Source organism: Phoenix dactylifera, chromosome 3 (assembly GCF_009389715.1).
Source record: "Phoenix dactylifera cultivar Barhee BC4 chromosome 3, palm_55x_up_171113_PBpolish2nd_filt_p, whole genome shotgun sequence".
NCBI lineage: Eukaryota > Viridiplantae > Streptophyta > Magnoliopsida > Arecales > Arecaceae > Phoenix > Phoenix dactylifera.
Genome location: NC_052394.1, coordinates 8,624,232 through 8,637,053, shown reverse-complemented (window position 1 = coordinate 8,637,053; position 12,822 = coordinate 8,624,232). Strand labels below are relative to the sequence as shown.

The window sequence follows — 12,822 nt, the reverse complement described above, 5'->3', positions numbered from 1 at the left end:
AAAAAAGGTTGTAAAATCAACATCTAATAAATACAGTCCAATCTATGGCCAGTGCATACATTTTTGTTTCTTGTTTCTCCTTCAACAAGAGGAATCAAGCAAGGAGTGTTTTCATTCAAAATGACAAGTGCTAGAAACGGGCTGATATACGGAAAGCAAGGAGTCCAATCTTTGACAAGTTCTCCTTCTAATCGATGTCCTTGACTTCCAGCTGATACATTTCTTTTGTATTTCTCCACTCAGGCAAAAGAGAAAAAATTAGGACTTCTTTTTTTTTTCAATAAAAAGAGTAATGTATAAACTGCCTCTTTAAGAAATAGGATAACACCACAAACACAGGCTTATGGCCATGATCTTAAAACTTAAGTAATTTATATTATAATAATAATGACATAGATTTATAATTAGGGCATAAAATACCTCGCGAACCCTAGCAGAAATATATATATATATATATACACACACATAACCAAGATGAATATTTCTTACTTTAATGGTATGCTTGAACCAAGATGAACCATAAACTGTCCATCTAGGTTTGCAGATACGAGCGAAAATATCAAAATCATGTGAAAATAAATATGGTTTTTAAACTGCAGCATGTAAATCAGAACAGTTGATATAACATAGAAAACCACAAAAGCTAAAACAAGGATCACTTCTCCTTGAAAAAAGATGAAGCTTAGGTAATTTTTAGGTTTTAGAAACCTCACAATTTCTACCCATTGTGTATGACATTCTAAGATGAATCCAATGAATGACACGTCCCTGAAATTTTAGGATGATGACTATTAATTAATTTTCTAAATTTTGACAAATGTGTCAAAAATTGAAGCAACATCATAATTTGTTGGCGGGGTAGCATCATCAAACCATGCTACTAGGGCAGCAGCGATAACTATCTTGAACGGACAATTACAAAATCGTCAAGTTTCGATCAAATCAATGTTTGATGAAACGTAATTGAAGTGAAAATTCTGTAGATAGTTTCTTAATATTTTGCTTGCATAGTCATTAGGAATTTACATTTGTTTCAACTACGTCAATGTATTCATATTATTTTACATTCTATATTGATGAATGTCACATTCTGGATTTAGATGAGCACCATCAAAATTGAGATTAAATCTCCATAGGGTGAAAATCATAAAATTCCGTTTGGTGGAAATCACTCGGATAAAGAATAGCAGTATTCATATGAAAATTCCATTCATTTACTTTGTCTGCCTGTTTGTCATGAAAGCAAATGTATATTAGCAAAAATAACAAATAATAATAATAATTTAAAAAAAAAATATCAAGAGCCATAAAATGCTGGGACAATGAAACCTTTACCCAAATCCACCTGTTAGCTCAATGGGTTCAGGTGTGGATCTTGTAAAATCTATCCATCTCCGACATGCGTACAGCCCTCTCTGTAAGATAAAGGACTTGATCAGGAAGCGACCCCTGAAACCGGCATTAACCTCGGGAGTATCAAAAATAAAAAAACAAAAAAAATGTAAAAAATTAATTCCACATAAAAGCTGCCAACTTGCTTCTAAGAAATAATTTTACTACAGTACTGTTCCTATTGATGAGCACATAGTGTCAACGAGCGAGGAATTCAGTTAAAAGTCGCTTTTGGCTGTGCTTGAAGAACAGCCAAAAGTAGAATTTAATAAATATTCTTGGTGTTTGGGGCCCCTCAAAAGCATTTCACATGGCTGCATGATAGCTAGCCAGACCCCCAGTCCAGTTGAGGAGTCTGCGCTGAGCCTCCCAAGAATCCCTTTTTCTTTAATCATTGCAGACAACAACAGAAAAAAAAAAAAAGAAGGAAAGAAAGCAAGAAAAAAAGAAAGAACAACGGAAGGATACCATTTTAATAAGCTCCTCTGAGGATTCATCTACCCCAAACAAATGGAAGCCACAGCACCAACCAAACAGCAACCTTAAAAACACACGGTCTCATTGGCAAATGAGTCCTGCGTAGTCCAATGGCAGTAGCAGTTTAATCTTCCAGCAAAGTGGAACCATAAAGGTGAAAAAAAGGAAAAGGTTTTCTCTAGACCTTCCAAAAGATGGATTATTGTAGTGTGTTTAATAACTATCAAGCAGATTGGTGAGGCCTTTTCTTAAGGCTTGTATTCTGCTTTGTTTCAATTTCCTGATGAAATGGAGCCTCATCTCTCTCTCACACACACACTCTCACAAAGAGAGAGAGAGAGGCAGACTTGCAGTCACTACTCAAAATTTAAAAGATAAGGTGGTTGACGTTGACGACAGGAGCATTTTTTTTCATTCAGTGCCAAATTTCAGAGATACAGAAAAAGATGAATCATCCACAAACAATGTACTGCAAGTAGTTGAGCTAATAGGACTAATATGCATGATAACTTATCTGATTTTGTTTAATAAGGCCGATAACACGAGACGTCTTACTTGTACATGAAGGAGAACAACGTGTTCCAAAGGGTGAATCATGCTGAGATATACTTAAAACTGGAAATCAAGTTTTATCAGAGGTTCTGCTGATGCTGTAGGCTTAGACATCGGCATTGCAGCCATGTTAACAGAGTGATCCTTCAACATCACCCTGATCATCAATTCCTGGCATGTTCCTTTCAGAGTGTTTAATGGGTTTACTGCAGTTGAAAAAGATGGTTTCTCTTTTAACATGATTTTAAATTGGAGCTTCCATCAAACTGCAGTTCGCTTTCCTGAATAATTACACAAAGTGACTAGTTTTAACAGAAGTACCCCAAACTTTTGAAATGGCTCTTCTGAATGGAAGAGCCAGTCATAGTGCTATCTTGAAATGACATAATCCCAACGCATCATTATCTAAAGTAGATTCTATGTATGTGGCCAGAGAACATACAATGGCTAAGCACCATTCCAAGACTTCATACTATTTAATAAAATTTGTTTACCAGGGTCTGAGAAAGATTCCATACTCTGATGAGTAGGGTTGGGACGACGAAGATCCCATGCTTCTGTCAGGAAGGTGGAGGTCACATGGTGTTTTAATTCTTAAAATTTGAAGGAAAATTTAGATCAGCTTCGAGCTGGTTCTTTTTCTTGCCTTTGCATATAATAAAAAGCATACCATGAAATGGAAGAGAAAAATAGCCTGGTAGAGCGTAAGATGGAAGCAGCCTTACTTTGGGCAGTCTACAAAAGATTGATATGATATTACAAGCATTTTGAGATAATTTAGATGGGTTTAACAGAGATTTTAATTAAGTCATTTGGAAATGTAGCTGCAATGTAGACATTCCAGAATTAAAGCATTAGAAGTTATCAGACATGTTATGTCTTGGTTGTTGTGCATAACAAAATGGGAGGGAGAAAAGCCTTCTAAGGCATGATAGTAGTTTTTAACGTAAAAAAATATAGAGAGAAAGAATTCTCAGAACTGTCGGGATGATTTGAACTCAAAACCATCTTCACATCCGAATTGCTTCTTTTCAAAAAAAAAGCCTCCATAATGCACTTAATTAACTGGGCTGGCTGACACCTGCATTTCATAGTTTACGTTTACTGAGATCACTAGAAATTTTCTTCACTCTATAGACCTAATTCTCCAAGAGAGTTGATGCTCTCATTGCATGAAATCCAAAAAAACTCCAACACCACACTAGTTGTCATGCCAGCATTTCCCTAGACTTGATTCCCATTATCTTCATCTTTCTTGTCATTTATGTAATCGATCGATTCCCTGCTCAGACAAAATTATGACCATCTCTGCAACAGAGAAACGTGCTTCACAGAAGTCTAATGTGGTATGACAAAGACTTCGTACTACTTATAATCACTGAACAGAACTCGTACTACACCCTTGACAAACACTTGTACTGCACCAATTTTCCAAAACTTCTAGCTTCACTTGAGGTGTTTGTGTTAGCCTGCTGGTCTTCAGAGGATCTATTAGACATAATTACAATACTACGAAACTAATTGATATCAAGTTTTTGACTTACAAAAAGGTTTCCTGTAGAAAAAAAAACTTGACACTAGTCTCTTGAGGGAAGAAAAGGATGGCACTTTATACATGGGAACTCCACCTACAGTGAGAAGTACGACTTCTGGCGCGGCCTTTCCCTGTTAATGATTCAAGGTGAAGGCCTCACTCAAATCCTAGCCTGACATCTAGGAATGTAACTCCTCTGGACCACCAGAGAATTAAAAAATTGAAAAGTTTGAATTTAGAGAGAATCAGGATGTCGACATATCATGTCATATATTTGAGCAAGAACTCATTCCTCAAAAAAAAAAAAGGAACTCTGAGACTTAAGCAGAACCTTTTTCTCTTTTCATGGTGCGGATCAAGGCAGATCAATCTCTTTATGGTAGTGCTTGGCCCTTTCTTCCACTACATATGACCTTTTAGAGGTTTCCTTGGTGTTTTTACATTCTCTCCTCTCTCTCCTACACTTTCCACGAGGCATGCAAATGGAGGGATGTTCCTGTGGATGTAGACATTTTGCTATGGCATAATTGCACTAAAGAGAGTTTATTGTCTTCTTTCTTTTGCCAATTTGGCCACTATGCTCTAAAGAAAATGAACACAATGCGACTACTCGACGCAGATATAGATATCTTTTCCATCACTGACTCCTTTACCTCTCCTTCGTTGACATGACCACCAAAAGCAATGGCTGAGGTTCTGGTGACCTTTCAAAATCTTCAACAGATATTCATTTAATTGGATGCAATTATAACTGCAAGACCTCAGTGACTTTAGCACTCAAAATTATTGAACCTCCTTACTTAGACTTGTTGAACCAGTTGAGTCAACTCACTTGAGATTCATGTGGAACTACAGAAGAACCATAATTTGCTCTCCATGATAAATTTTGCTTTGTCAAAAGTACTGTTTGACTTCTTTGCTCCATGATAATAAATCAAGGTCTTCCAACCTCCTAAATGATAGAAAGAACCTCAAACTAGAAAATGGTCTCAACTTATGGCTCGTATTCAGAGGAAGGATAGCCATCTATGCAAGTATAAGGCTCACTTTCACCTAGCTTTCAGACACTGAATAAATGGCTGCGTCCAACAACTGATTCCATTGAGACGTAATTATGGAACAGAGCTTGCTGAAATTTTTGTGGATTTTCAGAAAGGAATTAGGGGGTACTAGAAACTAACAATCAAAAGCAAACTCAGGATCCCACCATCCAGACAGACCAGATGGATGTGTGAACTAATTGATCCCTAACTAGTTCCAAGGAAAAAGGCCATTTTAAAGCCTTCAGAGAAATCAGACAAAATTAAGGGGAAAAAAGGCTGTAATTTTAAGCTATAATGTTAATAATTGCATATTTTTAGCCCTTGTAGGATAAATTCTTTCAGTAAATCACATGCTTGACCATCAAACATGATTGTACTCATCAACCAGAGTTCCTGAATTCCACAAGTCTACAAAAGTTAGCAGTTGGGATGGGGGTACCATAAAAAAAAAAAAAAAGCAAAAACGCATACTTAGATTGCCTTTAGGCACGCGTCATGCCTCTTGGAGAGTGGATTATGGGTTTTGTTGCACTAAGAGAATTTGTAATATACAATAAATATAGATTAAAGTCCATTTGCAGGTCTTGCAAGACTACATCATACATTTCTGCAATTATTTATGCATAATACAGTATATTAGCCATTGTAATTTCCTTAAATTACAAGGATCAATTAAAATTATAGGGGAGCACTAAGAGAAGCTCAAGGAAAGGGTTTCATCCACCACCAATTGTAGAGTTGGAAGAATCATTCATGGAAATGGACATGGAAAGCTACAGACCGATTGAATCAGTTCTTTTAAAAGCTCTGATACTCTCAGATGCTATATACATGACCAAAGATGATGTTAATCACCTTGCGACCACCAGATATCAAGGCATAATGTTCTCCATCTCCCTGAAAAGTATTCAGTTATTTCCAGATTTTACGCAGAAGATTTTCCCAACGTCAATACCAAGTTGATGGTAACATACATTTTTCTCAATTCTTCAGCAACTTGAACAAATAGTCCATGATCGTTGACATATCGATATCGTTGACTTGTGCCTGTCTTTTAAAATGTTTCAAATAGTTTGCACTCTCTCCTATTCCTAGTTTGTTCTGAAATTTCATTAATTACAAGTTCTTGATCTAGACCAGCTAATCCCAAATCCATAATTCTTGACAATGTTAGCCTGAATCTCCAAATTCTAGGTTTTTTCTTTGGCGTGTTGGACAATAGGAACACTCAGTTACGCTGTTGACATTTTATACATCAACTCATGATGCCATTACCATCATGTCTACTTTGGGCACTTCTACATGAAAGTCATCAAGTCTGGTACAACAGTTACCAAATGCTTTATCAGTGTTATGAAGCTAAGAAGTAGCATATCCAGTTACATACACTAAGGCACAGAAACATATATAAGATACAAACATATCCCTTCTGATGTGTAATTATATCGGATTCTTCTTGACACTTGACGTGCAACACTCACATGTGTCACTTATCGAAGTAACTTTGCAATTTTAGCTAAATCCTTCAATCGTAAAGATGAAACTTTCAATTGATATCAACAACAGAGCTTTAAGAGAATATTCAGGAAGTGGCCCAAGGAAATCAACTAAACCACATGAATACCAAAAACAGTTGGCATGTTGTACAGTTGAGAGGACATCGTTCGCTCAATTGGGAATAAGAATAAGAATAAGAATCATAAGAAGCATAAGCAATATACTTGTCTAGAAATAACAAAAGCTTTATTTGGAGAATACAATATAGAGGAGATGATGTACATTACTATTGTTGGTGCCAGTTTTCCATCAAGCATCCTTGTTTAAATGCAGGATGGCTTTTTGAAAGAATTCCAGTAAGTTTGGAACCAAATTTTATGGTGCGCATGTTTGGTGCCCAAGCACAATGTTGCTACTACTAGTATATCTCTTAGGTAGATGAGTAGGTTGATTGCCCACAGAAGCCATCATACAATCAACTTGATCTGCATCAGTTAGTCCATATAAGCTATCAGTGCATTTCAGAAATGCTAACATGCAGTTCAATTAAGATAACATTGGCAATTTGTATACCTCATGTGCTAAAAATACAGACAAATTTGTTTTTTTTTTCCCAAGTGCATCAAAGAGACCACCAAAGGCAAGAAGCATCAAAATATCGCATCATTAAGAAGTATGATTGTAACGCCATCAAAATCAGAACATCAACTGCTAGGTGATGTTCTTCTTCCAACTTTTTTCTTGAAAGCCTTTCTGCAAGGGTCTTAACACCTTGGCAAAGAACCTTGCAGGTATGAACCATATCCCAACAAGCGTTCATAACTCATATCAGTTATCAAGGTTCACCAAACTTAGCAAACCAATTAATATTACTCATACAACCATATTTTACATTGATTCATGTCAGTAGCAATGTCCTTGATCATTAACCAACGAGAACACTTTCATGTTGCTGAATTTCTCAACACATTATTAGAATAAGTCTAGACTGTAGTTTCATAAGAACCACAAGTAACATACTTGTTTTGTTTGCCATATGTAATTATTCTTACTCATTGGTCGATGACTGTGTAAGTATAGTGTCATATAATCTTAAGAACCACATTATTAGAACAAGTATGGCAAACTGTAGTTTCATAAGAACCACAAGTGGCATACTTGTTTAGTTTGCCATGTGTTATTATTCTTACTGATTTGGCCGATGATTGTGTAAGCATAGTGTCATATAATCTTGATATGAGTTCTATGCTCGCATTTTCTAGTGCAGAATGGGAGTTAATGGGGGAGTGCATGGCTGGCTTCTACAACTATTGATTCAGGCACTTCTATAAATATTGGATTTGCTAGGTTTATTCCCAGACAATATATGGCACTACAACATAAAGTGCCACTCAAATTATGGAAGAAACTATATAAATCTCAATATATGCAAAACATATGACATTTTCTAGCATGTGCCCTATCAAATTCATAATGGCAAAGCAATACATCTTCATCCCTAGCTCATCTCACAAACTTAATTAACGTATGAATTGATCATTTACCGCCAATCCCCACATCTCAAATCAAATCATCATCACCCTTATCTCAATCTCACACCAACATTAGAAATACCACCAACTCACACCTGGCAGTCTCAGTCTGCTGGCAACCTAAGTTGGGTTTAGTTGATCTTTATTCGACCCGATGCCAGGCGATCTTCAGTGTTATAACACCCACTCAGACTCAGTCCTCCATTCCAGAAATCATCTAAGCAACTATGGATTATCAGGAACATCAACCTTTATGGCCCACATTAACTTCTGTTATTAGTCTTGGTCACCTATTGGTCCCCATCAAAGATTTCAATTGTATTCTCAATCCCGAGGACAAGTAGTGGGGCTAGTCTACTACTTATAGCCTAAGTACAGGAGTTTCGCAACTTCATCACTCCAAACAGGCTTGTGGATCTCAATTGTTGGGCCACAACACACATGATGCAACAACCATAGTGGCACACCTTGATCGAGGGTTAGCCATGGGAACATAGATTCCTCAACTTAGGGTTCATCGTTAGGCATGCTCAGCATCTGACCACTGTCTCATCACGTTATAGAAGAGTTCCTTGGATGTCACTGGTTCTTATCCTTTTCAGTTCGAGCAATTCTAGCTTTAATATGAGGAATCAATATAGTCCGTTCGGCAGCAGAGTCTTAGTTCCAGGGGTTCACCATCCTACTGAGTGACTCCATAGTTTCGCAATACCTGACAAGCATTGTGATCTTGGAACTGGCAAACCATAGGTAACATGGAGAAGCAGGTTAGCTCATTGGAAGCTTAAATATTCTAATTTCAAGAACAAGAGGCCAAAACACATGGTTTCGCCTGGCTGAAGTTTGAATCGCTACTAGCCCTGCTTGCTCACTACAACAAGATTCTGAAACAACAGGAACTCCTTTGGCAATAGAAGGCTTGGACTCAGTGCCGGCCCGAGCGTTAGGCGACCGAGGCGGTCGCCTAAGGCCTCATGCCAATGGAGGGCCTCCGGGAGGCGTGACCAAAAGGAAGCAAAGGCCCCATGTGAAAACAGGAACAGGAGCTTCCCCCTTGATGGAAGGCTACGAGTCTTCCCCCTTGATGGAAGGGAGGTGGAGAGTTTCCTGGCCTGCAGAGAGGCAATTTGGGAAGTTGGGGACAGTAGTTTTGTTTTGGGTGGAGAGAGAGAGAGGAGGAGGAGGGATTTGGTTGGCTTGATACACGCCTGAAGCCACTCTTATCTTTCATCCCTTCTCTTTTTTGGTTTTAGTCTTGGTTTTCCTTCCCTCACATTACTCCTGATTGGAGATGGACTTCTTGAGTTCTTGGAGGGTGGAGATTCTTTTAATTTTCTCCTCTGGGTTTCTTCTCCCCTCTTGGGTGGTAGAGAGAGAAAAGGAGGGAGGGGGTTGAATGGCTGCTGTGCTGTGATGTTGCAGTTGCTGCTTGGGTACTCACTTGAAGGGGAGATGGTGGGACGGGACTTTTATTAATTAGATGGAGTGAATTTCCCATAATGCCCCTACTTTCTCTTATAGAGAGGCTTCTTTCTGGACAAATTCTTTCTTACCTTGACCATGAAGTGCCACGGGATGACCTTTCTATCTGCTCTTGCTGACATGGTAAACAGTATGCCAGCATTATCTCATTATTTAATCAGTTTTATGGCATTACATTTCTATGTTTCATTCAAAATTATATTAACTGAAAAATTTTGTCTACTTTTGTTAGATTCATGTATCTTTGTTGAAATAGTATACTTGATAGCTATCTATTTCATATTATTTTTTTAATATTTTATATTTATTAAAAAATTTATTAAAAAAAAGCTCATTCATTGGATTCGCCTTAGCCCCAATGTATCGGCCCCCTGCTTGGACTTCCTGGTTTCAAGCAGGAGATAGAAACACTACCTACTTCCAAATCGTGCTACTGTACCCTCAATGGAACTGGATTAAACACTTCAGCTCTTGTGCAACTTATCATGGAGGATGGGTCGTAGATCCAGGACAAGGTGCGATACCTCTAAATCTAGATGGGCGCCAAAGGTGTCCCCTACTCCTGTATAGCTGCTCCCAGTGCTGGAATTTATCGCAGATGATGATAACCTTCAGTTAACCAAGCCTATCATGGATCAGGAGATCAAGCCTATTATTTCAAACCTTCAATTAACCTTTCCGGGGAACCTCCAGAAATGTTATGCGATAGCTGTAGCTTTACAATGGCTATTATTTCAAACCTTTTTTGTTGACTAATTTATTGTTCATAATCTAATTAAATTCAAGTATTTTAAATTCACATCTCTATTATACAAATAACAGCCATTACTTCCATTAAATAAATGTTTGGTGGTGATACATTATTTGAGTGCAATAAGAAGAAACAGCTTTTGTGGGAATTGCTTTTATGAGAACAATGGAAGATGGGCGGGCAGAGCAAAACAGTAACTGATGAAAAAGGGCAAGACCAGTAGAAGTGCAGACATGAATTAATGATGTTTCAAAGGGCATAATGCAGAATCTAAATGCAAGGACAAAAATGCAGGAACGATAAAGCCAGTGCTCCTATATAGGATCAAGTGCCTAACCAACAAGTGTTTATTTCAGCTCTGGAAAACTTCAAAAACATATCTTCTGCAATAAACTCCCATTCAGACATATTGGAAGTGTTTGTCTATTCATTAAGGTTTCATATTGATAAAAAAAAAAAAAAAATCATAGTGAAACTTTTCATCAGCTGTTGATGCTGCAGGAATGGTACTGCTTGCTGCTTTGGGTTTTAGATTATGGTTCTTGGCATTGGATATTTGGATCATTACTAGTGTATCACTCTGCACCAATATTTGTGTAATCCGCTTATAAGATCAACAATACGAACAACTATAATCAAGTAATGGCAACAGAGAGGGACACCACTGGTAGGAGCTGAGGCATAAAAAATTGATCTACAAGCATAAGAATGGAAAGAGCTGGTATCATATAGAAATAAAAGAATAGACTTGCAAATATCCCTTAAAATGATATTTCAACCAGTTTCTTGAACAGCAATTTTACTGTTCTTGGTTTTGTACTGCAAATGCCTGTAAAGCTCTTCACATGATCAGAGGGATGGAATAAGAGACAGCCAGAAGGTTTCCCATTTATTCTTTACTCTCGTCGAGTGAGATGCGCACTTCTTTGGTTAACAAGTAGTACCACACCACACCCACATTTTGAACTCTTTTATGTATAATAAACTATCCCTTTTATAATTTGATACAACAATTATTATGATAATTTCTTCAAAAAATAGAGGCTGAGAAAAAGATAAGGAACAAGCATTTCCAGTGTATACATACGTAAATACAACATAAATAGCAATATAAAGCTTTGGGTACCTGCATTGTTAGCGTTCCTGAATTGTTGTCTTCTTCTCCACGTATCAATAGAATTGTTTTTTATTTTATTTGCAGACATGAAAGGGCTCATCTCAACATAAGTATTAGTGGCCTCCCAAGAGTTATATCTTCATTCTACATCCACAAATTGGCAACCATTAGATCCATATCCAGTAAGATATTTGCAAATTATGCAAAGAGGAGCATCTTTATTTAGAGAACTAGTTAACAAGAACCTACTAAAGAGCAAGCCGGAAAATCATAACAGGTATAAATGTCCCAACCTGAAAGGCAAAGGGAGTTAGGGTCCTGTTGTAATCTCCAGAATGAGCAATTCGACAGCAGAAAAGATGGGGAGCATGGGCTAAGAGATCAGCTGCCATAACTGCCCCGTAAGAATGACCTCCAACAGCAATTCTATTTGGGTAAGCCACCAAAACAAGCAAGAGCAAGTACGATTGTCCCATCCAAAGAGGCCAATAATCGTTGCAATGTGGCATAGCAGTCAAACAAAGCTTCATCATATTCATCTTTTAGCAGATCCTGGAAGGTCCTAAATTGAATAACATTTTGCTTCTCATTTGATTGAATTTTTGGGCCAGAAGGAACCAATGGTTTCTTTGGTGGAGATCCACGAGATACAGGAAGTATGCAAACCAACAATGTGGAATCATTGACCCATACAAAACTACAAAACCACAGCTAGAGAAGCATTAGCACAATGAAGGAAGTGTGTGCAGGCCGACAAGCAATAAAGCTAACCCTCAACAGTCAAAAAATTGGATGTAAGTATATATCAGGTGACTGGAAAAGTGGCTTCCTGATTGTACATCTGCAACCCATACTTTGAGCTTGCTGGTGTACAGTTTGATGAAAATTGTAATGCACGGAGTAGCGAGTAACAGCAGGCTCTTTTTTGTTGGGATCCCCGGCGCCATTGTCCGCGGTAGAGGCGAAGGGGGCGAGCGACCCTGGAAAGCCTCGAGGAAGCGGAGGCCGTGTGGGAGGTCATGGGCTTCGTCGGCTTCTTGCGTGCGCGCCGAAGAAGACCGGGCGGGCGCGGGGACAGACGGAACGGAGGAAAGCTCGCGGGAGAAGCAGCGGAGCGAAGGGGCCGGAGGGGTATAGAGAGAGGCGATCGTGGTCTTCGGGAAGGAACTTTAGAGATGGACATTTGGAGCTAACGCCTAACGGCCTGTACAGCGACATTACTTTTATTTTTTTTAAATACCTTTTAAATATCGAATTTAGATGAATATTCTACTAAAATTAATATTTATATGTATGTTTTTATAAAATACTTATTTTGCTATTCTATTTTTTTATTTTTATTTAGATAGATGTGCAAAAAAAAAATTATAAAATGAACGATGGAGAATAACAAAGTAATTTCAAAATTTATTTTATTTTTTAATTAAAATAAATATAATTTTTAT

General features: G+C 37.8%; 1 long non-coding RNA gene across 3 annotated transcripts; it reads right to left on the bottom strand.

The window, feature by feature from the left end:
- Positions 1-713: 713 nt before the first annotated feature.
- LOC103700974 lies at positions 714-12,695 on the bottom strand. 3 transcript variants are annotated; one of them, XR_005510972.1, is made up of 5 exons: positions 11,671-12,695; positions 11,387-11,521; positions 6,778-6,980; positions 1,861-1,967; positions 717-1,415 (listed from the first exon to the last, which is right to left on the bottom strand). It is a non-coding gene; the product is annotated as an uncharacterized LOC103700974 (long non-coding RNA). The 3 variants fall into 3 exon arrangements; XR_003384515.2 differs by having other exon boundaries at positions 714-1,967; XR_603102.4 differs by lacking the exons at positions 717-1,415; positions 1,861-1,967 and having other exon boundaries at positions 6,595-6,980.
- Positions 12,696-12,822: the final 127 nt, after the last annotated feature.